General features: G+C 48.5%; 1 protein-coding gene across 1 annotated transcript in view; it reads right to left on the reverse strand.

Annotated features, from left to right (window-relative positions):
* Nucleotides 1-26,369, reverse strand: part of CFAP206 (cilia and flagella associated protein 206) — a 97,295-nt gene extending 70,926 nt beyond the window's left edge. The window contains exon 1 of the mRNA XM_073589608.1: nt 26,246-26,369. The gene's annotated coding sequence lies outside the window, so the exon portion shown is untranslated. The remainder of the gene's footprint in view (nt 1-26,245) is intronic.
* Nucleotides 26,370-26,686: the final 317 nt, after the last annotated feature.

Consider the following 26,686-nt stretch of genomic DNA (forward strand, 5'->3'; position numbering starts at 1 on the left):
GGGCGGTGTTAGGGCGCACTGAGGTGCATGGGGGGGTGTGAGGGCGCACTGAGGTGTGTGTGGGGGGTGTGAGGGCGCACTGAGGTGCATGGGGGGGTGTGAGGGCGCACTGAGGTGCATGGGGGGGCGGTGTGAGGGCGCACTGAGGTGCATGGGGGGGGCGGTGTGAGGGCGCACTGAGGTGCATGGGGGGGCGGTGTGAGGGCGTGCTGAGGTGCATGGGGCGCCGTGTGAAAGCGCACTGAGGTGCATGGGGAGGCAGTGTGAGGGCGCACTGAGGTGCATGGGGGGCAGTGTGAGAGCGCACTGAGGTGCATGGGGGGGCGGGTGAGGGCGCACTGAGGTGCATGGGGGGCGGTGTGAGGGCGTACTGAGGTGCATGGGGGGCCGTGTGAAAGTGCACTGAGGTGCATGGGGAGGCAATGTGAGGGTGCACTGAGGTGCATGGGGGGGCAGTGTGAGGGCGTACTAAGGTGCATGGGGGGCCGTGTGAAAGCGCACTGAGGTGCATGGGGAGGCAGTGTGAGGGCGCACTGAGGTGCATGGGGGGGCAGTGTGAGAGCGCACTGAGGTGCATGGGGGGGCGGGTGAGGGCGCACTGAGGTGCGTGAGGGCGCACTGAGGTGCATGGGGGGCGGTGTGATGGCGCACTGAGGTGCATGGGGGGGCGGGTGAGGGCGCACTGAGGTGCATGGGGGGCGGTGTGAGGGCGCACTGAGGTGCATGGGGGGCGGTGTGAGGGCGCACTGAGGTGCATGAGGGGCGGTGTGTGGGCGCACTGAGGTGCATGGGGGGGCGGTGTGAGGGCGCACTGAGGTGCATGGGGGGTGGTGTGAGGGCGCACTGAGGTGCATGGGGGGCGGTGTGTGGGCGCACTGAGGTGCATGGGGGCGGTGTGAGGGCACACTGAGGTGCATGGGGGGGCGGGTGAGGGCGCACTGAGTTGCATGGGGAGGCGGTGTGAGGGCTCATTGAGGTGCATGGGGGGCGGTCTGAGGGCACACTGAGGTGCATGGAGGGCGCACTGAGGTGCATGAGGGGCGGTGTGAGGGAGCACTGAGGTGCATGGGGGGCGGTGTGAGGGCGCACTGAGGTGCATGGGGGGCGGTGTGAGGGCGCACTGAGGTGCATGGGGGGCGGTGTGAGGGCGTACTGAGGTGCATGGGGCGCCGTGTGAAAGCGCACTGAGGTGCATGGGGAGGCAGTGTGAGGGCGCACTGAGGTGCATGGGGGGCAGTGTGAGAGCGCACTGAGGTGCATGTGGGGGCGGGTGAGGGCGCACTGAGGTGCATGGGGGGCGGTGTGAGGGCGCACTGAGGTGCATGGGGGGGCGGTGTGAGGGCGTACTGAGGTGCATGGGGGGCCGTGTGAAAGCGCACTGAGGTGCATGGGGAGGCAGTGTGAGGGTGCACTGAGGTGCATGGGGGGGCAGTGTGAGGGCGTACTAAGGTGCATGGGGGGCCGTGTGAAAGCGCACTGAGGTGCATGGGGAGGCAGTGTGAGGGCGCACTGAGGTGCATGGGGGGCAGTGTGAGAGCGCACTGAGGTGCATGGGGGGGCGGGTGAGGGCGCTCTGAGGTGCGTGAGGGCGCACTGAGGTGCATGGGGGGCGGTGTGATGGCGCACTGAGGTGCATGGGTGGGCGGGTGAGGGCGCACTGAGGTGCATGGGGGGCGGTGTGAGGGCGCACTGAGGTGCATGGGGGGCGGTGTGAGGGCGCACTGAGGTGCTTGAGGGGCGGTGTGAGGGCGCACTGAGGTGCATGGGGGGCGGTGTGTGGGCGCACTGAGGTGCATGGGGGGGCGGTGTGAGGGCGCACTGAGGTGCATGGGGGGTGGTGTGAGGGCGCACTGAGGTGCATGGGGGGGGTGAGGGCGCACTGAGGTGCATGGGGGCGGTGTGAGGGCGCACTGAGGTGCTTGGGGGCGGTATGATGGCGCACTGAGGTGCATGGGGGGGAGGTGTGAGGGCGCACTGAGGTGCATGGGGTGGTGTGAGGGGGTGCACTGAGGTGCATTTGGGGTAGCGTGTGAGGGCGCACTGAGGTGCATGGGGGGGTGAGGGCGCACTGAGGTGCATGGTGGCGGTGTGAGGGCGCACTGAGATGCATGGGGGCGGTGTGATGGCGCACTGAGGTGCATGGGGGGGAGGTGTGAGGGCGCACTGAGGTGCATGGGGTGGTGTGAGGGGGTGCACTGAGGTGCATTTGGGGTAGCGTGTGAGGGCGCACTGAGGTGCTTTTGGGGCAGCGCAGGGCGCCATGAGGTGTTTTTGGGGTGGTGTGAGGGTGCACTGAGAAGTCTATTACCAGCAGACTTCTCCTTCCACTGTTGTAAGTACAGATAATTAACTCTTTAGGGCTCATACTTGCGACAAATACAGAAGAGTGCAATCCGATAAAAAATTGAATTGCACTCGACCAATGTTATTCAGTGGGTGACATCTCATTTGCGAGTTTTTTCTCAACTGAAATCAGACTGAAAAAAAAAATCGCAGCATGCTGCGTATTGCTGCGATTCTTGGACGAGACTCGCCAATGCAAGTCAATGGGTGCGAGAAAAAAATTGGACAGCACTCGCACCATGAGAGTGCTGTCCAATTTTATGCACCGGTGTTCTTTGAAAAGCCGGCAATTCATGTCCGGCTACTGTAAAATCACACTGACGGCTCACAAAACACTAGATATATACACATAGAATACATATATATAGATACATATAAAATATATACACAAAATAATATATATAACATGTAATATATAAAATATACATATATACATAATATATATGTAATATATACAGTATATACACATAAAATATATACTATATATAATATACCGTAAATGTAATTAAAAAAAAAATATATATATATATATATATATATATATATATATATACACACGTTAGTGGCAAATACAATTAGCACAGTGTTTGTTCAAAATTATGGACATGTATTTAATTAATGATTATTTCAAGGAACAAAATGGCGTGGGGTCCCTCTATAATTTATAGACAGCAACACTATAATAATCATATTTGTCACTGAGATGTGTATATTTGTATATTTTATAGATAATATATATATATATATATATATATATATATATATATATATACAGTTAGGTCCATATATATTTGGACAGAGACAACATTTTTCTAATTTTGGTTCTAGACATTACCACAATGAATTTTAAACAAAACAATTCAGATGCAGTTGAAGTTCAGACTTTCAGCTTTCATTTGAGGGTATCCACATTAAAATTGGATGAAGGGTTTAGGAGTTTCAACTCCTTAACATGTGCCACCCTGTTTTTAAAGGGACCAAAAGTAATTGGACAGATTAAATAATTGTGAATAAAATGTTTATTTCTAGTACTTGGTTAAAAACCCTTTGTTGGCAATGACTGCCTGAAGTCTTGAACTCATGGACATCACCAAACGCTGTGTTTCCTCCTTTTTGATGCTCTGACAGGCCTTCACTGCGGTGGTTTTCAGTTGCTGTTTGTTTGTGGGCCTTTCTGTCTGAAGTTTAGTCTTTAACAAGTGAAATGCATGCTCAATTGGGTTGAGATCAGGTGACTGACTTGGCCATTCAAGAATATTCCACTTCTTTGCTTTAATAAACTCCTGGGTTGCTTTGGCTTTATGTGTTGGGTCATTGTCCATCTGTAGCATGAAACGACGACCAATCAGTTTGGCTGCATTTGGCTGGATCTGAGCACACAGTATGGCTCTAATACCTCAGAATTCATTTGGCTTCTTCTGTCCTGTGTCACATCATCAATAAACACCAGTTACCCAGTGCCACTGGCAGCCATGCATGTCCAAGCCATCACACTGCCTCCGCCGTGTTTTACAGATGATGTGGTATGCTTTGGATCATGAGCTGTACCACGCCTTCGCCATACTTTTCTCTTTCCATCATTCTGGTAGAGGTTGATCTTGGTTTCATCTGTCCAAAGAATGTTCTTCCAGAACTGTGCTGGCTTTTTTAGATTTTTTTTTAGCAAAGTCCAGTCTAGCCTTTTTATTCTTGATGCTTATGAGTGGCTTGCACCGTGCAGTGAACCTTCTGTATTTACTTTCATGCAGTCTTCTCTTTATGGTAGATTTGGATATTGATACGCCTACCTCCTGGAGAGTGTTGTTCACTTGGTTGGCTGTTGTGAAGGGGTTTCTCTTCACCATGGAGATTATTCTGCGATCATCCACCACTGTTGTCTTCCGTGGGCGCCCAGGTCTTCTTGCATTGATGAGTTCACCAGTGCTTTCTTTTTTTCTCAGGATGTACCAAACTGTAGATTTTGCCACTCCTAATGTTGTAGCAATTTCTTGGATGGGTTTTTTCTGTTTTTGCAGCTTAAGGATGGCTTGTTTCACCTGCATGGAGAGCTCCTTTGACCGCATGTTTCCTTCACAGCAAAAACCTTTTGCTGCGATTAGGCTAGTTTCACACTAGCGTTTTTTAGCGCCGCACTTCGTGCGCAATAGAATCGCATGCCAAAAACTCATCATGCGTTTTGTATGCGTTTGCTTTTTTTAGGTGCATGCCTTTTAACCAGTTTCTAGCCATGTTAACTCTTAAAACGCATGCGTCCCATAGACTGTAATGTGATTTTTTTTTTGCGCATTCCGTGCGCAAGCGTTTTTTTGAGACAGGTCGGACGGACCAAAAATGCAACAGGTTGCGTCCGGTGCGCCTAGGCACACACTACAAAAAAAGCATGCTCACGAAAATGCATACGAACGCGTGCATACGCTAGACCATGTGCCCCCATGTTAAAGATAGCGCAGGACGTATGTGCATGGATGCGCACAAAGCGCAGCGCTAAAAAACGCTAGTGTGAAACCAGCCTTACAGCTGCAAGTTGCTTGGGATATGTCTCTCAGTTTTGTACATCGAGAGACTGAAATTCTTGCCCATTAACCCCTTTATTACCCCACTTGCCACCGATACAGGGCAAGTCGGAAGAACCGGGCAAAGCTCCAGATTAGGCGCATCTAATAGATGCGCCTTTTTGGGCAGCTGGGGGGGGGCCAAGATCAGTGGCCCCTTACCAGCCTGAGAATATCAGCCCTCAGCTGTCGGCTTTAGTCAGGTTGGTTGTCAAAAATAGGGGGGACCCCACGCCATTTTTCTAAACTATTTATTTAAATAATTTAAAAAAAACAGCGTGGGGACCCCTCTATTCTTCACAACCAACCTGGCTGAAACTGACAGCTAAGGGATGCAGTCCCCAGCTGTAAGTTTCGTCTGGTTGGTTCAGAAAATGAGGGGGACCCCACGCCGGGTTTTAATTCATTGTTCTCTACTGCCGGCAGACCAGGAGAGAAGAATCACAGCCGCGGTCAGCACCTGCCGCCGGGAACAGCGCTTACAGTAGCTGCTTCCTGGCGGCCGTCCGTGAGCATGGAGGACTGTGTGAACAGTTCTCCGTGTGCATGTATTGCGGGCCGTGTGTCCGTGTTAAAATGGACATGTCTCCGTGTTTTGCACACGGACACACGGTCTGTGAAAACACACTAACATCTACATAGACCCATTCATTTGAATGGGTCTACGTATGTCAGTGTCTCTGGTACGTGAGAAAACTGTCACTACACGTACCGGAGACACTGACGCGTGAATCTGGCCTAATATAGTAGCACTTGTAATTTACCCTTGCAATCGAGGTTATCTCACCTACCTGTACACAATCGTATGATGGTATAAAAATAACTAGAAGCACTTGCACTTTCTGCACGTGTGCATTTTATTGTCTCATTAGCATTGACATTTATATCTTCCCATTCCTTATTCAAATCTGTGTAATATTTGTGTTATTTTTAGAATGCATATTCTGATATTTAGTTCTGATATTGGCTGCTACCAGGGTAGAACAAAGCATTTTGGTGCCCTAGACAGATGAAGCCACTTGCGCCCCCCCACCACAAAGCTAAGGAATGGCTCAGAGACTAAGGTAACAGGACCCCTAATGCACATACCCTTTTCAATACTAATGAGTTAGGCTGGTTTAACAGTAACGTTCGGCTGAGCTGCGGAGGACTGCGTACTTCCTCCGATAAGCTCCGTCTACTCCACACATCTTTAATTTAGCTCCGCCTACCTCTGCATGCGTCCTGCGTACCTATCTTGGGTACGCATGACATGTAGATGTATGCGGATGCGTCGTTTTGACGTGCCCGCAGAATGCACAGAAATGCAACATGCTCTTGGGCTGCAAAGGGATCATATATTGTTCTTGCACAGGGGCCCCTAACCAGGTAATCATGATTATAACTATGGTGAGTTAGGGGAACCTCAGGAGATGACCGCCCCTGTTATTGAAAATAAAAGTCTATGCAAAGATCAGCATTGATATTACCGCCTTATGGTGACATGTAGTGGTAGATACCAGTCATGCAGGACCTATAGAGATTACTGCACAGTTATAGATGGTGACTTACAGAGGACGTTCTTTCTGGTGGAGTCATTCACTTTTACCGTCTTTTCCATCTGGCCCAGACCGACATGTTCCAGGTTCATGTCCAACCTCCTGCTCAATGCAGGAATCACTAAATCACCTCAGACAGATGTCTGTCCAGCCTCTGTGAGAACAATTCCATTGGAGGAAAACTCACCACCTCTCGTGGCGGCATGTTTCACTCATTGATCACCCTCACTGTCAAATAGTGTTTTCTAATATCTAATCTGTATCTTCTCCCTATCATTTTCATCCCATTGCTTCTCGTGTTTCGATGTGCAAATGTATTCCCAACCTGCTCAAACTCCTGTGCATGTGCCCTCCAAATTTTGTCCCTAGAATGTAATAATTCTCCATGTGCATCTTTGATGGTCACAATACTGAGAGCCCCTATAGCAATAATGTTTAAGTGCCCGCTTAACATTTAATAATGTCCCCTGAGTTCCCCATGTATAATTCCTCTATACACTGCGTGCAGAATTATTAGGCAAGTTGTATTTGAGAGCATTCTTTTTATTATTGAACAACAACTATGTTCTCAATCAACCCAAAAGACTCATAAATATCAAAGCTTAATATTTTTGGAAGTTGTAGTGGGTTTTTTTTGGTTTGGCTATCTTAGGAGGAAATCTGTTTTTTTCAGGTAACTATTACTGTGCATAATTAGGCAACTTAATAAAAACCAAATATATACCCATCTCACTTGTTTATTTTCACCAGGTAAAGCAATATAACAACACAAAATTTAGAAATAAACATTTCTGACATTCAAAAAAAAAAAATCAGTGACCAATATAGCCAACTTTCTTTATGATGACACTCAAAAGCCTTCCATCCATAGATTCTGTCAGTTGCTTGATCTGTTTACGATCAACTTTGCGTGCAGCAGCCACCACAGCCTCCCAGACAATGTTCCGAGAGGTGTACTGTTTTCCCTCCTTGTAGATCTCACATTTTATGAGAGACCACAGGTTCTTTATGGGGTTCAGATCAGGTGAACAAGGGGGGCCATGTCATTATTTTTTCTTCTTTTAGACCTTTACTGGCCAGCCACTCTGGAGTATTTGGATGTATGTGATAGAGCATTGTCCTGCATGAAAATCATGTTTTTCTTGAACAATACCGACTTCTTCCTGTACCACTGCTTGAAGAAGGTGTCTTCCAGAAACTGGCAGTAGGTCTGGGAGTTGAGCTTCACTCCATCCTCAACCCGAAAACGTCCCACAAGTTCATCTTTGATGATACCAGCCCATACAGTACCCCACCTCCACCTTGCTGGCGTCTGAGTCGGAGTGGAGCTCTCTGCCCTTTACTGATCCAGCCTCGGGCCCATCCATCTGGCCCATCAAGAGTCACTCTCATTTCATCAGTCCATAAAACCTTAGAAAAATCAGTCTTAAGATATTTCTTGGCCCAGTCTTGACGTTTTATCTTATGGTTCTTGTTCAAAGGTGGTCGTTTTTCAGCCTTCCTTACCTTGGCCATGTCCCTGAGTATGGCACACCTTGTGCTTTTTGATACTCCAGTAACATTGCAGCTCTGAAATATCGCAAAACTGGTGGCAAATGGCATCTTGGCAGCTTGACGCTTGATTTTCCTCAATTCAAGGGCAGTTATTTTGCGCCTTTTTTTATCAACTTCTTGCGACCCTGTTGGCTATTTGACATGAAACGCTTGATTGTTCGGTGATCACGCTTCAAAAGTTTGGCAATTTCAAGACTGCTGTATCCCTCTGCAAGACATCTCACAATTTTTGTCTTTTCAGAGTCCGTCAAATCTTTCTTCTGACCCATTTTGCCAAAGGAAAGGAAGTTGCCTAATAATTAAGCACGCCTTATATAGGGTGTTAATGTCATTAGACCACACCCCTCATTACAGAGATGCAAATCACCTGATTTACATAATTGGCAGTTGGCTTTCAAGCCTATACAGCTTGCAGTAGGACAACATGTATAAAAAGGATGATGTGATCAAAATACTCATTTGCGTAATAATTCTGCACACAGTGTATATAGCATGCTGGGCCCACAGCTCTCCTATACACCGTATGATGATCCCGCAGCTCTCCTATACACAGTATGATGATCCCACAGCTCCCCTATACACAGTATGATGATCCCACAGCTCCCTTATACACAGTATAATGATCCCACAGCTCCCCTATACGTATGGTAGGCCCACACAGGCCCGGATTGGCCACTTACCCAACCGGGCATTTTCCCGCTGGGCCGCCATTTTCATGCCGTTATGGGCCGCTGGCTGGGCGCCCGCTCCTCTGGCCGCTTGCCAGATAATGCGGCGGCGGCCACCGGCCTCTTCTTTCCTGCCGCCGGCCCTTTAAATTTGCTGGCAAGGTGGCAGGCAGCGGCACCCTAGGGGGTTAAGAACGTGCCGCGCGGCGCGACGTGACGCTGCACGTCGTCGGACGTTCTTTGAGGGCGGAGAGCCGGAAGGCGCGCGCCTCTTCCCTCTGCTATGCTCTTCTTCCGTCACTGGCTGGCTGCCTGTGCCAGGCACAGTGACTGACTGGGCCTATCAACGGCGTCGCCGCGGCAGCGTTCACCGACTCTCCCAGGCCAGGAAGCAGGAATTTATCCAGCCTAAGTATCCAGGGACCAGAGGAGGCTGGGCAGTGGGAGCTGCTGTGCGCGACTCGACTCCTACCCCCGCGTGCCGGGCTCAGGGTAGGCTGAAGTTCATTCAAAGCGGTGTGGGCCTTGGCCGGGGGTGAGTTAAAAGAGGCTGGGGGTGTGCACTGATGTGATGATGGATAATATATATATATATATATATATATATATATATATATAGGGCAGGACTGGGGGGGCCGCCATCTGCCAGGGTGGATGTATATACAGGGACTGGTCACTGGGGGGCTGCCATCTGCCTGTACTGATGTGGATGTATATTACAGGGCAGGACTGGGGGGCTACCATCTGGCTGCACTGATGTGGGTGTATATACAGGGACTGGGGGGCCGCCATCTGCCTGCGCTGATGTGGATTTATATACAGGGCAGGACTGTTGGGGGCTGTCATTTGCCTGCGCTGATGTGGATGTATATACAGGGACTGGGGGGCCGCCATCTGCCTGCGCTGATGTGGATGTATATTACAGGGCAGGACTGGGGGGCCGCCATCTGCCTGCGCTGATGTGGATGTATATTACAGGGCAGGACTGGGGGGCTGCCATCTGCCTGCGATGATGTGGATGTATATTACAGGGCAGGACTGGGGGGCCGCCATCTGCCTGCACTGATATGGATGTATATACAGGGACTGGGGGGCCGCCGTCTGCCTACGCTGATGTGGATGTATATTACAGGGCAGGACTGGGGGACCACCATCTGCCTACACTGATGTGGATGTATATACAGGGACTGGGGGGACGACGTCTGCCTGCGCTCATGTGGATGTATATTACAGGGCAGGACTGGGGGGCAGCCATCTGCCTGCACTGATATGGATGTATATACAGGGACTGGGGGGCCGCCATCTGCCTACGCTGATGTGGATGTATATTACAGGGCAGGACTGGGAGGCCGCCATCTGCCTGCACTGATGTGGATGTATATACACGGCAGGACTGGGAGGCCGCCATCTGCCTGCGCTGATGTGGATGTATATACAGGGACTGGGGGACCACTGTCTGCCTGCACTGATGTGGATGTATATACAGGGACTGGGCGGGCCGCCATCTGCCTGCGCTGATGTGGATGTATATACAGGGAAGGACGGGGGGGCTGCCATCTGCCTGCGCTGATGTGGATGTATATACAGGGCAGGACTGGGGGGCCGCCATCTGCCTGCGCTGATGTGGATGTATATACACGGCAGGACTGGGGGGCCGCCATCTGCCTGCGCTGATGTGGATGTATATACAGGGACTGGGGGACCGCCGTCTGCCTGCACTGATGTGGATGTATATTACAGGGCAGGACTGGGGGGCGGCCATCTGCCTGCACTGATGTGGATGTATATGCAGGGACTGGGGGGCCGCCGTCTGCCTGCGCTGATGTGGATGTATATTACAGGGCAGGACTGGGGGCCGCCATCTGCCTGCGCTGATGTGGATGTATATACAGGGACTGGGGGGGCCGCCATCTGCCTGCGCTGATGTGGATGTATATACAGGGAAGGACGGGGGGCCGCCATCTGCCTGCGCTGATGTGGATGTATATACAGGGCAGGACTGGGGGGGCCGCCAGCTGCCTGCGCTGATGTGGATGTATATACAGGGCAGGACTTCCTTTCTTTCTCTCTGTTCTTTCTCTGTTCTCTTTCTTTCCCCTCTTTCTTTCTATTCTTTCTCTCTTCTGTGTTCTTTCTTTATTTCTTTCTCTCTCTGTTCTATCTTTCCCCTCTTTCTTTCTCTCTCTCTGTTCTTTCTTTCCCCTCTTTCTTTTTTTTTCTCTCTCTGTTCTTTTTTCTGTCCCCTCTTTCTTTCTCTCTTTCTTTTTTTCTCTTTCTCTGTCCCATCTTTCTTTCTCTGTCTCTGTTCTTTTTTTCTGTCCCCTCTTTCTTTCTCTGTTTCTTTCCCCTTTCTTTCTTTCTTTCTTTCTTTCCCCTTTCTTCTTTCTTTCTCTCTGTTTTCTTTTTTCTCTCTCTGTTCTTTTTTCTGTCCCCTCTTTCTGCTCTCTTTCTCTCTATGTTGTTTCTTTCTTTCCCCTCTTTCTTTCTCTCTGTTCTTTCTTTCCCCTCTTTCTCTTTCTTTCTCTCTCTGTTCTTTCTTTCCCCTCTTTCTTTCTTTCTTTCTTTCCCCTCTTTCTTTTTTTCTCTCTCTCTCTGTTACTTTTTTCTGTCCCATCTTTCTTTCTCTCTGTTCTTTTTTTCTGTCCCCTCTTTCTTTCTCTCTCTGTTTCTTTCTTCTTTCTTTCTCTGTTCTTTCCCCTCTTTCTTTCTTTCTCTCTCTTTCTCTCTGTTTTCTTTTTTCTCTCTCTGTTCTTTTTTCTGTCCCCTCTTTCTTTCTCTCTGTTCTTTCTTTCTTTCCCCTTTTCTTTCTTTCTCTCTCTGTTGTTTCTTTCTTTCCCCTCTTTCTTTCTCTCTGTTCTTTCTTTCCCCATTTCTGTTTCTTTCTCTCTCTGTTCTTTCTTTCCCCTCTTTCTCTCTCTCTCTGTTCTTTCTTTCTTTCTCCTCTTTCTTTTTTTATCTCTCTGTTCCTTTTTTCTGTCCCATCTTTCTTTCTCTCGCTCTCTCTGTTCTTTTTTTCTGTCCACTCTTTCTTTCTCTCTGTTTCTTTCTTCTTTCTTTCTGTCTTTCTTTCTTCTTCTTCCTTTCTCTCTGTTGTTTCTTTCTTTCTTCTTTCTTTCTTTCTCTCTCTGTTCTTTCTCTCGCTGTAGTTTCTTTCTTTCTTCTCTCTCTCTCTGTTCTCTTTCCCCTCTTTCTTTTTTTCTCTCTCTCTCTTCCTTTTTTCTGTCCCATCTTTCCTTCGTTCTCTCTGTTTCTTTCTTCTTTCTTTCTTTCTTTCTTTCTTTCTTTCTTTCTTTCTTTCTTTCTTTCTCTGTTGTTTCTTTCTTTCCCCTCTTTCTTTCTCTCTGTTCTTTCTTTCCCCCATTTCTGTTTCTTTCTCTCTCTGTTCTTTCTTTCCCCTCTTTCTCTCTCTCTGTTCTTTCTTTCCCCTTTCTTTCTCTCTCTGTTGTTTCTTTCTTTCTCTCTCTCTTCTTTCTTTCTCTCTCTGTTTTCTTTTTTCTCTCTCTCTGTTCATTCTTTCTTTTCCTCAGTACCAGTCAGTGTGCCCACAGTACCGGTAGAATAAGAGGGGTAGGAAACTAGGTGGCACTGGTCACATTGATCCTTTCAGACTTTTTACTGGTGTATAATCATATGCCCTGAGCACCCCCATAAAGTGGGCCAGCCCCAGACAACAGGGGACAAACAAATCACTATTACTATCAGTACAAGTGGACAATTATATACGTAAAGTTAATGATGTCCCTGTGCCAAGTAGTGCGGAGGATCAGAATACACTGAGGAGACCAGAGCAGCGGGGTATGGTGAGAAGAATTATATGGGGCCCATTATGCTGTATGAAGTAATATATGGTGCCCATTATACTGTATGAAGTAATATATGGTGCCCATTATACTGTATGCAGCAATATATGGGGCACATAATACTGTATGGAGCATTATGTGGGGATAGGGGATGACTTTCTGTTTGATGTGGTCTGACCGCTGGGACCGCCATGATCCTGGGAAATGTAGCTTTGAAGAGCACCATGTAAATGGAGCTGTGGTCAATCATACGCACTGTGGTGCCATTCACCTGTGGCTCTTCAAATAACTCCTTTAAGAGAGTGATGAGGGGACAGCAAAGTATAGCAAAAATTCACTGATTGGGGCTGATGAGTGTTATAGTTTGTGGGCTGGTGGGATTTGTGTGGCAGGGCTGCTTTTTTGTCCCAGTCCGGCCCTGGGCCCACATCTCCCTTATATACAGTATGATGGGCCCACAGCTCCTGTACATACAGTATGATGTCCCTCAGAGTTCCTCTATATATATGATGTCCCCACTGCTCCTCTAATACACAGAATAATAGTTAATAGTGTTCTGACACCTTGCGACGCCTGCACTCAATGCCCCTTTATGGGGAGGAAATTAGCTTTATTCCTCCCGGCAGCATTGCTCTTCCAGTAATAAGGGTTGCGCTGGCACGGTTTCAGTCACTGCTCTGTGTATAGAGAGTGGCGGCTGTAACCTTACCTCGGCATTGGCTGACAGCCGCTTCAGCACCGTCTGCCACCCGGTAGTTACCCTACTGGTGCCCCTATAAAGAACGCTTCTAAAATGCCCACTTAATATTTAACTGAGTCCCCCTATGTACAGTAGTAATGGCTCCAGTATCGCTGATGTGAGCAGGCGCACCTCATCATGATTTTGCAGTCTGTCGTCTCAGAGTGAGCAATTTTCCCGAGCCTTTAATAACTTTACAATAATAATAAATTGCTTATTATTTAATAGAATGCAGCTCGTAGTTACTGTATGGTTATACTTGTTGGGGGCAGAAAAATGGATGTATTTCTCCTGCGAGGATCCTCGGACTGACCGTTAGCTCTCCACACCTGAGTGAGACAGTTGCATAGTAATCCATCACGCTCATGTCAGGAGCAGTACCGGCCAGTCCGAGGATTCTGATGTGATCCTCGCATGAGTTTTATGGCCGTCTGTCAGTGCCCTTGTTAAACCTTGTTGTACTAATACTGAAATATTAATCTATTATTAACATATTAACGAGCTCACAAGTAAAAAAAATGCCCCCTACCTCCCCCTGTCCTCCTTTCACACCCCAGCAGCCTATCCTCCTACATGCACCCCTCAGTGCTCTGTCCCCCTGGCCCTTCATCAATACCCCCATCCTCTCACATTCACCCTCCAGTGCTGTGTCCCCCTCCCCCACGATACCCCCTTCCTCTCACATGGACCCCTTAGTGCTCCGTCCTCCTGACCCCACAATACCTCCATCCTCTCACATTCACCCCCTGTGCCCTGTCCCCACTGCCACACAATATCCCCATCCTCTCACATGGACCCCTTAGTGCTCCGTCCTCCTGACCCCACAATACCTCCATCCACTCACATTCACCCCCTGTGCCCTGTCCCCACTGCCACACAATACCCCCATCCTCTCACATTCACCCCCAGTGCCCTGTCCCCCCTACCTCACAATACCCCCATCCTCTCATATTCACCCCATCCTCTCACATTCATCCCCAGTGCCCTGTCCCCCCTGCCTCACAATACCCCCATCCTCTCACATTCACTCCATGTGCCCTGTCCCCCTGCCTCACAATACCCCCATCCTCTTACGTCCACCCCTAGTGCTCTGTACCCCCTGCCACACAATACCCCATGCTCTCACAAAGGGCCGACTCCAGGTTTTTGAGGTCCCCGGGCGAAAGAATCTCAGTGGGCCTCCCCTTAAACACATACCACGATTCATGATGCACAGATATAGCAGAGAAACACCAAGGTTACTTATCGGTAGCCGTTTTTTCTGGAGCCCATGATGGCACACATGAGCGAGTGGATCCGCCCAGTCAGGACAGGAACTCTACTGAAATAAAAGGGCGGTACCTCTCCCTCGCTTCAGCTGGTTTACAGAGCATGAGAGGCCCCGGTGGTTACTACACATGGTAAAACTGTCACCACATTATATTTAACTAAAAAAGCATCCCAAACTATAGTGCACACCAAAGGAGTGATAAGGGGTGGAATATACAGGTGCCATCATGGGCTCCGGAAAAACCGTCTACCGGTAAGTAACCTTGGTGTTTTCCCGTCTCCCATGGCGGCACACATAAGAGACTTTTGTAGAATAAGACACCTTAGGGAGGGACCACCGCTTGTAGCACCCTTCTACCAAAGGTTAGGTCAGTAGAGGAAGATAGATAAAGTCGGTAGTGCTTGAAAAGGGTTGAAGGTGAGGACCAAGTAGTGGCTTTACAAATCTGCTCAATCGATACCTCAGCCTTCTCTGCCCAGGAGGTAGCCGCGGCTCTGGTGGAGTGAGCCTTGATGCCTTCTGGAACCGGAGCGCCACTTGCGGAGTAGGATAAAATAATGGCCTCCCTGATCCATCTGGCAATGGTACTCTTAGCAACCCCGTACCCTTTCCTACTACCCTGAAAGGCTACAAACAGGGACTGATCTTTCCTCCACTGACTAGTCACTGACATATATTGTAGTATGGCCCTCCTTACATCCAATGTATGGAACTTTTGCTCCCCAGGGTTTGTTGGATTATCACAAAATGATGGCAAGGAGATCTCCTGAGTTCTATGGAACTTGAGGACCACCTCGGGGAGATAGGCTGGATCTGGTTTTAGAACCACTCTGTCATAAAAAATCTGAGTATTTGGAGGGCATACAGACAGAGCTTGTAGGTCGCTCACTCTACGGACCGATGTTACGGCTACTAGTAATACTGTTTTCAGTGTGAGTAGTTTTGGTGACAACTCCTGTAATGACTCAGAGGGGTCTGTGGTTAAAGCCTCCAATACTAGATTCAGGTCCCAGGGTGGTATCTTTGGGATGATGACCGGCCTAGACCCACCACAAGATTTTATGAAGCGGGACACCCACCTATTGGACGCTAGGTTGCAGTTGTATAGGGCCCCCAGAGCTGAGATTTGGACTTTGAGGGTGCTTTTTGCTAACCCAAGTTGCAGCCCCGCCTGTAGAAACTCTAGGATAGGTCCCACTGGAGCTACATCTCCTAAAGGTTCCCCCAGGAAGTCAAGGAACTTTTTCCACGTTCTACCGTAGATTCTGGATGTTATCAGTTTCCTACTCTTCAACAGGGTAGAGAATAACCCTGGTGAGAATCCATGGAGACTCAGTAGAATTCCTGGAATTGGAGTAGAACTCCTCAGTAGAACTCCTGGAATTGGAGCCCTCTCAAATTCCAGGGTGCCAGATGGAAGCCCCTCACCTGAGAGTGGACCACTGGTCCCTGGGAAAGCAGGTCTGGAACCTCCGGTAAGATCCATGGATCTGCTACTGACATGAGTCTCAGAAGGGAAAACCAAGGCCTCCTCGGCCAGAACGGGGCTATGAGAATTAGTCTCGCTCGGTCTTCCCTGATTTTCCGGACTTCTATCGGAATCATCATTATCGGGGGGGAATGCGTAGGCCAGGGAGAACTTCCAGGGTATTTGTAGGGCATCTACTGCGAACGGGTGTTCTCCTGGGTTTAGTGAGCAGAACTTCCTGACTTTTCTGTTGTGTGAGGTGGCAAACAGGTCTATCTCTGGTTTGCCCCAAGCTTGCGCTATTTGTTGGAAAACCTGGGGGTTTAGGGACCATTCCCCCTGTCTCAGGTGTCTGCGACTCAGGAAGTCTGCTTGTATATTTTCGACGACCCTTATATGCAGTGCCGTGATGGATAACAGATGTTGTTCAGCTAACTGGAACAGTAGGTCTGATATTTCCATGGGGCCCCGGGATCTCGTTCCCCCCTGGTGGTTGATGTAAGCTACCACTGCACGATTGTCCGTCATGACTCGAGTGTGGCAGTCCCGAAGTAAGGGGAAAAAATGTTTCACGGCCTTCTCCACTGCCCACAGTTCTTTTACATTTGAACCGTGAGCCCTTTCTAGAGAGGACCAGGTTCCTTGTATTGAGTGGGATCTCAGCTGTGCTTCCCTCCCTGTAGCACTTGCGCCAGTTGTATTGATGTCCTTGATTGGTTTTTGCCACAGGACACCGGCTGTTAGATGCTCCTCTACTGTCCACCAGATTAGGGAATCTCTCACGGCCGTGGAGAGATATAGTTCTCCTTCTAAATGCCCTTTCAATTGTTTCTGTGCTGACAGAATTTCCCACTGCAGTTGTCTCAGGTGGAACTGTGCCCACCCTACCGCGGGTATACATGATGTCAACGAGCCTAAAATGGACATTGCGTTCCTCAGTGGCATAGCCGGCCTTTGTATTGCTGTGCAAGCTAGGCTTCTTATCTAGGCCACTTTGTTCTCTGGTAGGAGGCAGGGCTGTCGCTTGGAGTCCAGTATTAACCCGAGGAAGGATTGCACCTTTACTGGTGTCAATCTTGATTTGGGAATGTTTACTATCCATCCCAATTCTATTAGAGTTGACGTCACTTCCTTTACTTGCTGAGTGCAGTGGGTCTCCGACCTCCTTACCACAAGGAAGTCGTCCATGTATGGGATGATCACTATGTCCTAGGAACGAAGCTATGACATTACTTTGGCCATCACTTTGCTGAAGACTCTGGGGGGCTGTAGACAGGCCGAACGGAAGGGCTGTGTATTGATAATGTTTGACCTGACCTTGGACATAGAGTGCTACTCTCAAGTACTTCCGATACTCCTGATGGATTGGGATATGATAGTAGGCATCTTTAAAGTCTATCACTGCCATTAGGCAGTGCTGGAACAAGATTTTTATGGCCGTATTGATTGACTTCATTTTGAAGGAGCAATTGTCTACCCATTGATTGAGCCTCCTCAGATTGACTATGGTCCTCCAAGAACCGTCTGGTTTTTGAATCAAAAAGAAGGGCGAGTAAAACCCCCTTCCTTCTTCCTGAGTTGAGACTTCCTGTAGGACTTGTTTCTGCACCAGTCCCTGGACCTCCGTCTCCAGGGCCAGATGTTCTTCCTGGGCTTTTCTTCGGGGAGTTATTATAAAGGTTTGCCTGTGCGGACGGATGAATTTTATTTTTAAACCATCCTTGATTATACTTAGGACCCACAAACTGGGGGAGATGTTTGCCCAGGCCGAAAGGAAGAGAGAAAGCCTTCCCCCTACCTCTGACCTGATGTCATTGGGGAGATTTTTTGGAGGATGTGGAGTGCCCTTTAAATATGTAGCACAATCCTCTCTTATCTTTAAAGTCCCAATTCTTCCTGTCTCCCGGGGGACGACCCCTGTTAAATCTTGTCCTCCGAAAGGACGTTTTTTCGGACTCTCCAGGAAATCGGGGAAAGCCTTTCTTCCTATCCCCTGCGTGCTCCAAAATCTCCTCCAGTTTTTTGCCGAAAAGGAATTGACCGTCACATGGGATGGAACAGAGTCTATGTTTGGATGGCAAATCCCCCGGACACCCTTTAAGCTACAGGGCTCGTCTTGCCACATTGGACAATCTTGCCACTCTAGCTGTTAATCTTGTGGAATCTGCAGAGGCATCCGCTAGGAAAGCCGCTGCTCCCTGTACCAATGTCAGGTTTGACAGTATTTCGTTCCTAGGAACTTTAACCCTAATTTGGTATTCTATTTGTTGTAGCCAGACCATGAGGGCACGGGCGGTACAAGTACCAGCTATTGCCAGTTTTAATCCCCCTGTTAATGCTTCCCAGATAAGTTTCAAGAAGCCATCTGCTTTTTTATCAAGAGGGTCTTTCAGCACGCCAGAGTCCTCTAATGGTAGAGATAATTTTTTGGAAGACCTAACCACGGCACCATCAATTTTCGTGATCTTTTCCCAAGTTTCGAGTCTTTCTCCTCAAATGGTACCTCCTCTTTGATGTAGAAGGTAAGGTACGTGACCTCTCTTGCTTTTTCCATTCCCTGTCAATTAAAGCCTTTATCTTGTCATTGACAGGAAAGGTGTGTTTTCTCTTCTCTTCTAGCCCTCCGAACATAACATCCTCCAATGACTTAGGTGTTTTTTCCTCCTTAAGGCCCATTGTAGACTCGATAGCTTTGACCAGCTTTTCTACGTCCTCTGTTGGGAAACACGGACGGCCCCCTATATCGCTGTCCGAGGAAGATTCTGAGGACTGAATAGAGGTAGAGGAGGCAGAAGGGGACTTTAAGGGCTGCCTTTAAGGAGCTTTTTACCTCCTCTTGTATTATAGCCCTAAGGCTAGTGAATAAATCAGGGGTCTCATCCCGTATGGTTTTATTTATACAGCCATCGCAGAGATTTTTCTGCAACTGGACCGCCAGCGGTTTTTTGCATAGGGCACATTCTCGGTTCTTTGTTTTGCCGCTAGACTTCCTCAACCCCTAGTGATCAAACAGAAATATGGAACCCCGTTACCATAAGGGTGACATTCACGTAGATCACTCACCACCGCTGTCAATCAAGGGTACCGATTTTGGAGGCTGATCAGATGCACGTGTGACGTTCTTTCTGGACGTCGAAGGATCTTGCCGGTCAGCATGACTGCCGCTCCGACCACTCGAGCGGCTACTTCTGGTATGCTGGCGGCTCGGCAAGGCATCTGGCGAGAGCTCCTGCAGAAAAGGCTGCTGCTGCTGTGGCTTTTCTTGCCCCACTTCCATTGTAAAGCTTTGGGCACGAGTGGGTCTTCTTTGGTCATCTCTCATTTATGAGGCATCCACTGTCCTCCCCGCCTCCTCCGGTCCCATCTATGGCCCCTCCCCCCTGCCGCGCCGCCGGGATGATTTTACACCGGCCAGCGTTTTCTTCACTGGTGCCGCCATCTTGGATCCAGCGCCCGCCCCCAACGTCACACGGGCACGCCCATTCCCAGCGTGCCTTGCGCGTGACGTCAGAGGGGCGCGACCCGGAAGCGGCCACCCCTCCTGGATGATATGGATGCCGGCAGTGGGAGGAGGGTGGCGCGGCAGGCACGTTAGAGCCCCTGAACCCCTCACCGTGCTGTGCTGACGCCCGCTTGGACGCTGAGCCCCCGGGGCACCCGCGGACGGCGCTTCCACCCCTGAAGCCCAGCGCACAGGCTCTGCCTATCCCTCCACGCTGGCACGGGGGTGGACAGATACGACAATCCTGACACGACCTCTTTCAGCAGGCAGGTCCCTGTCAGGACAGGAAACCCAACTGAAGCGAGGGAGAGGTACCGCCCTTTTATTTCAGTAGGGTTCCTGTCCTGACTGGGCAGATCCCATCTCTCATGTGTGCAGTCATGGGAGACGGGAAACTATAGGTATAGTACAATGCCAGATTTCACTTCTTACATGAGTGATAGCTATTGTAAACTCTACAATACCATTCAGCAGAGGGGCTTTATATAAGTCAACCCCTTATATGCCAATTTTTGTGACCTACTCCCTCTTGTCAGTAGGCATTTTATTGTTAGCTGAACTTGCTGCAAAGAAAAAACTGTATATATTGAATATGACAATTTTTTAATGGAAAACTTTTTAAAGTAAACATTAGAAAGTATTATTGTAGAACATTTGTAAAAGTGCAAAATGGGTTGCAACATCACAACACATCAGTATTCGTTGTCCTCATTGTTTTGAATTCACTGTCGATTTGTAGTGCTGATGACTGACCCCAATAAGTGACATGTGCAAAATACTGCTTAAGAGCTATTAAAACAAGAATATATAGTAATGATCGGTCACTTAGTCACTTATTAGTCCACGTATGTGTTCGGGAAAATAAGTCCTGATAGTGGCGTTTCTGCACTGTGTCACTCTTGGAGTAGGTGACATGTAGATCCTTTGCTTTAGCAGATGGCTAACTCTGATGATCTAAGGTCCACAGCTCTCAGGGTATAAGTATCTGTAATATTGGAGGCAAATCAACATTGATAAATGTACCCTATTAGTAGAAACTGTCCTCAGCAGTGCACCCTTTACAAAAATCGTGACCCAAGCCCCGCAGACCCCCCACACACACACGCATACAGACACCATACACGCACTGTTCTGCCCATTCTGTGCAGCAAGATATTTTTAAGTGCTGTTCCGGCTATGACCATTAGGAGTCATAGTTGCCTTTCTCTTTCTTATTCATGTGTTTGGAATCTTCTGTCCCCCCAAATGGTTAACTGTTCAGAACCGCCCCTTCTTCCTGCGGGTTTTGCAGCATGTAACCATTCCTGCTGAACTCCTGAGTAGGTCACATCTGCTCAGCTCCCTGCAAAACCACTGCTTATAACAAGCGGATTCCGTTTTTACCTGAATCATCCATAACTGTGTGCAACAATCTCTGATATCATCTATAACTTTGTACAACAACCCCTGATCTCATCTACTACTGTGTTCTACTATACCATCTGTTATCATCTCCCATTGCTGTCCATATCATTCCAATAAATATAGACTTAAGCACCCATACAGTCTTGTTACTGGGAGTGGATGAAAGGTTTAGCTGTATGCTGGAATCCACACAGCATCATACATGGAAGAAGGCAGAACGGTCGCAGACAGTGGTTACACAGGCTTTAAGGGACGCTATCACCCAAACTTCTCCGCATACGGGTACTACAGCAGCCGCCATACAGCCGCAGGGGACAAGAGTCCAGGGCCCAGTAAGAACAGATTAGCTGCCTTCAGTGAAACAGACAGCCGGTCGCAGGCTGCAGTTGATCAGACTGTACGGGACCGCTAACACCCACACTGCTCCGCATACGGGTATCACATCAGCCGCCATACAGCCAAAGAATGCTACTTCAGCCCACCAAGAAGTGCTACATCTTTCCCACCACGTGGAAGCCCGCCATACATAGACTGTTTCCTGCCAATATACTCAGCAGTACGCAGCTAAATGCACAATATCTTGAAAAAGCACATCCTCACTCAAAACAAGGTCACGAGCAAGCTCCAGCAGGTCGTCATTAGCAGAGCTCGCTGTTGTGCTCGTGCCGGAGCCGAGGCAGCCAAAGCAAGATCTTCCTTCGCCGAACGAGAGATGCATCTAAAGCTGAGACAAGGAGATCAAGATACGGAAGCTTGACATCTGCAAGCCGAAACTTCACGCCTGCAAGCCAAGACCGCACGTTTGCAGGTGGAGAAAGAGGCCGAAATCGTACATCTGCAAGCCGGAACCGCACGTCTGCAAACGGAGAGAGAGAGGCCAAAACTACACGCCTGCAGGCAGAACTAGAAAGACTTGCTGCAGACAAAGCGACAGCAGCTGCAATAGCTAAGGCTGAGTGTTTGGAAGCTATGAAGAATCCCGATTCTGAGAAACGCAGCAGCATTCTCGGACCAGATCTAGAGCAGCATGATCCAGTGCAGCGCGTCACAGAGTACGTCCGTCAACATTCCGGCGTGGATGACAGCCCTGAAGCATCATATCGATCAGCCCATGTCGATTACCAGCGATCCAACTCCGAGCTTCACTACCATAGGCGAGGAGTCGTCCAGCACAGAGATGTCGACCACAGCTACCGTTCTACTGAGAAGAAGGTACAGCTCCCATCCCGCCTTAAAGAGACACTTTCTTCACCGAGAAGGTACCACACAGACTATCCGCAGTCAGAAGCGTCTTACAGGTATGGTGATATACCACACACTAGACATGACTATTACACACCGGCTCGTGACAACACTGACGGAGCCACCATGGACTTTGCAAAGTTCTTTGCCTGTCGAGAACTGGTTACAAAGGGACTTGTAAAGTTCACTGATAAACTTGAGAACTATCGGTCATGGCGAGCCTCATTCCGGAACCCCTTCATGGTCTGGACCTTTCTTGTAGTGAGAAGTTAGATCTCCTGGTAAAGTGGCTTGGAAGTGAGTCAGTCGAGCATGCCAAAAGACTGAGAGACATTAATGTAAAGCATCCTCGCACAGGTCTACATAAAGTGTAGGAAAGACTTGATGAATGTTATGGGACAGTAGAAGTCATAGAGAATGCTTTATATAAAAGAATTGATGATTTTCCTAAGATAGGACCTAAAGGTTATCTAAAGCTTTGAGAACTGAGTGATTTGTTGAATGAGTTACAGGTTGCCCAGAAGGAAGGAGACTTGCCCGAATTGGTATTCTTAGACACCGCTAAGGGTGTCAATCCGATAGTACAGAAACTTCCTTACAACCAACAAGAAAAGTGGATTACATGTGGTTCACAGTATAAACAAAATCATAATATATATCATTCCCTCCTTTCACTGTATTTGTTGATTTTGTCACCAAACAATCTAGGATTAGAAATGACACTAGTTTTGACTTTATTCTGTTATGTTCCACTGCCCCTGGTGTCAAACCCAGTAAGACACCCGTGGCAGTCAACAAAACTAGTATTGTTTCCACAGGCCCTCCTTACAAGGTGAATAAACCCCCTTCAGATGAGAGCAAGCCTGAGGATGTCAGTAAACAGTGTCCTCTACACAAGAAACCACATCCTCTACTAAAATGCAGAGCCTTCAGGGAGAAATCTTTAGAAGATCGCAAAGGTTTCCTCAAGGAGAACAACATCTGCTTCAAATGTTGTGCCACAACCTCTCACTTCGCCAGGAACTGTGAAGCTAGCATGAAATGTGCAGAATGCAACAGCATGGACCACAATACTGCTTTGCACCCTGGAACACCTCCACGAGTGTTGTCGCAAGCAGAGGAGCACAATGGGAAGCAGAAGGACACAGACGAAGACACCCCTGAGGTCAGCTCTAAATGCACGGAGATTTGTAGGGTACTCACAGGAGGAAGGTCCTGTTCAAAAATCTGCCTTGTCCAAGTCTATCCTGCAGGCCACAAGGACAAAGCCTTCAAGATATATGCAATCCTGGATAACCAAAATAACAGGTCTCTAATCAGGTCCATCGTCTTTGCCAACTTCAGCATTGTAGGCCCTGGTTCTCCCTACACCCTGAGGATGTGTTCAGGGACCGTTGAGACGGCGGGGAGAAAAGCAACCGGATACAAAGTGGAGTCCATAGATGGCCAAACCCGCCTATCATTACCGACCATCCTGTAGTTCAACCAGATTCCTGACAACAGGTCAGAGATTCCTTCATGGGAGGTGGCGACACATCACCCCCATCTAAAGCGTATAGCCCACCTGATACCTGAGATGGATCCAGGAACCCCAATAGCTCTACTTCTGGGAAGAGATATACTACGAGTTCACAAGGCTAGAGAGTATATAAACGGTTCCAGGAACACTCCGTACGCACAGAGGCATGATCTGGGATGGGTCATCATAGGGGATGTCTGCCTAGGAGGAGCACACAAGCTGGCCTCAGTCAACAGTATGCTTACCAGCACACTATATAATGGATGTCCGTCTCTCTTCCAGCCATGTCACAATAGTCTACTGGTAAAGGAATTGCCAAACAGCACTCCACTACCTTGCCCTTTCTCAGCACTTACCAATGAAGACCACGCCTGTGAAGGTGAACAAGACCACATGGGATGTACAGTCTTCCACAGGACAAAGGAGGACGACAAGGTAGCGATGTCCATAGAAGATAGGATGTTCCTAGACATCATGGATAGACAAGTAGTCAAAGACGATTCGAACAGTTGGGTCGCACCTTTACCATTTCAGCCTCAGAGAAGGCACCTACCCAACAACAGGGAACTGGTCTACAGCCGATTCATCTCCCTCAGGCACAAGCTTCAGAAGTCACCTGAGCCGTAGGAACACTTCTTTACCTTCATGGGGAAGATATTCCAAAACAACCACGCAGAGATTGCACCTGCACTTCGGCCCTCAGAGGAGTGTTGGTACCTGCCCATCTTTGGAGTATACCATCCTAAGAAGCCAGGTCATATACGAGTGGTATTTGACTCAAGTGCCAAATGCGAAGATGTTTCGCTGAATGATGTCCTACTGTCGGGTCCAGACCTCAACAACAGACTTCTAGAAATACTACTCTCTTTCCGCAGAGATACGGTGGCATTTATGGCTGACATACAACAGGTGTTCCACTGTTTTCTCGTCAAAGAGGAACACAGAAACTACTTGAGGTTCTTCTGGTACCGTGACAATAATCCGGACAAAGACATCACAGAATACCGGATGAGGGTTCACATTTTTGGAAACAGCCCTTCCCCAGCAGTCACTATCTACAGCCTCCGAAATTCCGCCAAAGAGGGCAAAAAAAAGTATGGGTCAGACGTCAGATCCTTCGTAGATAAGGACTTATATGTAGACGATTGTCCACACCAACAAATGAGACTGCAATCAGTCTACTAAAAAGGGCTCAAGAAATGCTCGCCCAGTCTAACCTAAGGTTACACAAGATTTCCTCCAACAGCCGAGAGTTGATGGAAGCCTTTCCCTCTCAAGACTATTCAAGCGATCTAAAGGACTTAGACCTAAGCATCGACTCCCTACCCATGCAGCGGAGCTTTGGATTGCTTTGGGATCTGATGACAGATGCCTTCACCTTCCAGATCAGCAAAGAGGAGAAACCCTTCACGCGCAGAAGAGTCCTCTCTTTTGTGAATAGTTTATACGATCCCCTGGGATTCGAAGCTGTAGTAACTATCCAAGGGAAAATGATGCTAAGAAACTTCTCTCAAGACACATCTGATTGGAATGATCCACTTCCAACAGAAAAAGCAGACCTGTGGGAAGAGTGGAGAAGTTCTCTCAAGGCCTTGAGTGACCTTCGTGTGAAATGACCGTATGCTCCTGTGCCATCCACAGAAGTCAAGACACGAAGACTTTGTATCTTCTGTGACGCATCAGTCAAAGCGATCGCAGCAGTAGCATACCTTAAAACCATAGACATTGACGAACAGAGCCACATAGGGTTTGTGATGAGCCGGACTAAACTGGCACCATTCCGTGAACACACGATACCCAGACTGGAACTCTGTGCTGCTGTCCTCGCAGTCGAGTTGGCCGAGCTTATCTCGGATACTATGAATCTGGAGATCAAAGACGCAGAGTTCTACACTGACAGCAAGGTGGTACTAGGATACATCTGCAACGAAACTCGACACTTATGTCTACATCAGCAACTGGATACTGAGGATAAGAAGATCCATATGAAGAAACCAGATTATATCTTAATTACCCAGATGACTGTGTTTTTGCAGGTCAAGGGAAGTTAGTTTTTCTATCTGTATATTGGATTGTGGATTTAAGTGTTTATGTCTGGTGGGTCAAAAAGACAGTCTTGCAAGCTGATATACTATTTAACATACTGTGTAAAGGGGGTTTTACACTAAGCGATAGTTATAGCGATATAGCTAGCGATATCGCTATGTGTGATACTTACCTCCGACCGGCTCCCCTGCTGTCCATCGCTGATCGGGCGGCTCCATTTCTCGTCATCTGCTTCCTGCTGGGCTTCCTGCTGTGTGAGACGAGCGACGCTGGACGCGGGCGGGAGGACGTCAGGATCACTGTGTGTGAAAGGTGAGTATCGTGCGCTGCATCACTGTGAGGTCTTTCTGTGTGAAAGCTCACTAGCGATCATTTAGCGATGCACCAGCGATCCTGACCGGATCGGATCGCTGGTGCATCGCTAAATGTAGAAGGGCCTTAAGTCGGTAATAGTAACTTGTACATAGTGTGTGTATTTATCTGTGTTTATTGTGAGCTGATATGCTAATTGTGTATTGTATTCTATAACCAGTTTGTTGACTGTAGATAGGGAAAGGCTGTGAGGGTGTACTGAAGAGTGTACGTCTAAAAATAGCTTACCTGCCACTGGTATAAAGAGACCCTGAGACAGAGAGGCAAGATCTCATCACACAGAGAGCTACCAGTCTGCACAACACTCAACAGACGAGAGAGAGGACTGCAGCCAATTCATCATGGCACCATCACGAGGGACACGGATCTATGATTCTAAGGGAAACAACCTTCACCTGCTCCCCGCCCCTCCTGTCGTGCTCTACGCATTTCTTCTTGTGTAGAGCAAGACAGGGGGGGGCGGGAGCAGTTGAATTAGCCCCACCCAGCGGCAGTTTACATACATCTGAACCGATATAAAAAAGGTATTTATGCATGAAAGGTGCGGGATCAGGGGGAAGCAAAAGTACTAAGAGAATCCTTATGTGACACACAATTGTATGATATCATTATAGGATATCTCAAGAAAGGGGTGACAGATTCCCTTTAATCTTACCAACTACTTCCCAT

The sequence above is a fragment of the Dendrobates tinctorius genome, unplaced genomic scaffold (genome assembly GCF_039654945.1).
Source record: "Dendrobates tinctorius isolate UK_male_01 unplaced genomic scaffold, ASM3965494v1 ptg000111l, whole genome shotgun sequence".
In the NCBI taxonomy this organism is placed as follows: domain Eukaryota; kingdom Metazoa; phylum Chordata; class Amphibia; order Anura; family Dendrobatidae; genus Dendrobates; species Dendrobates tinctorius.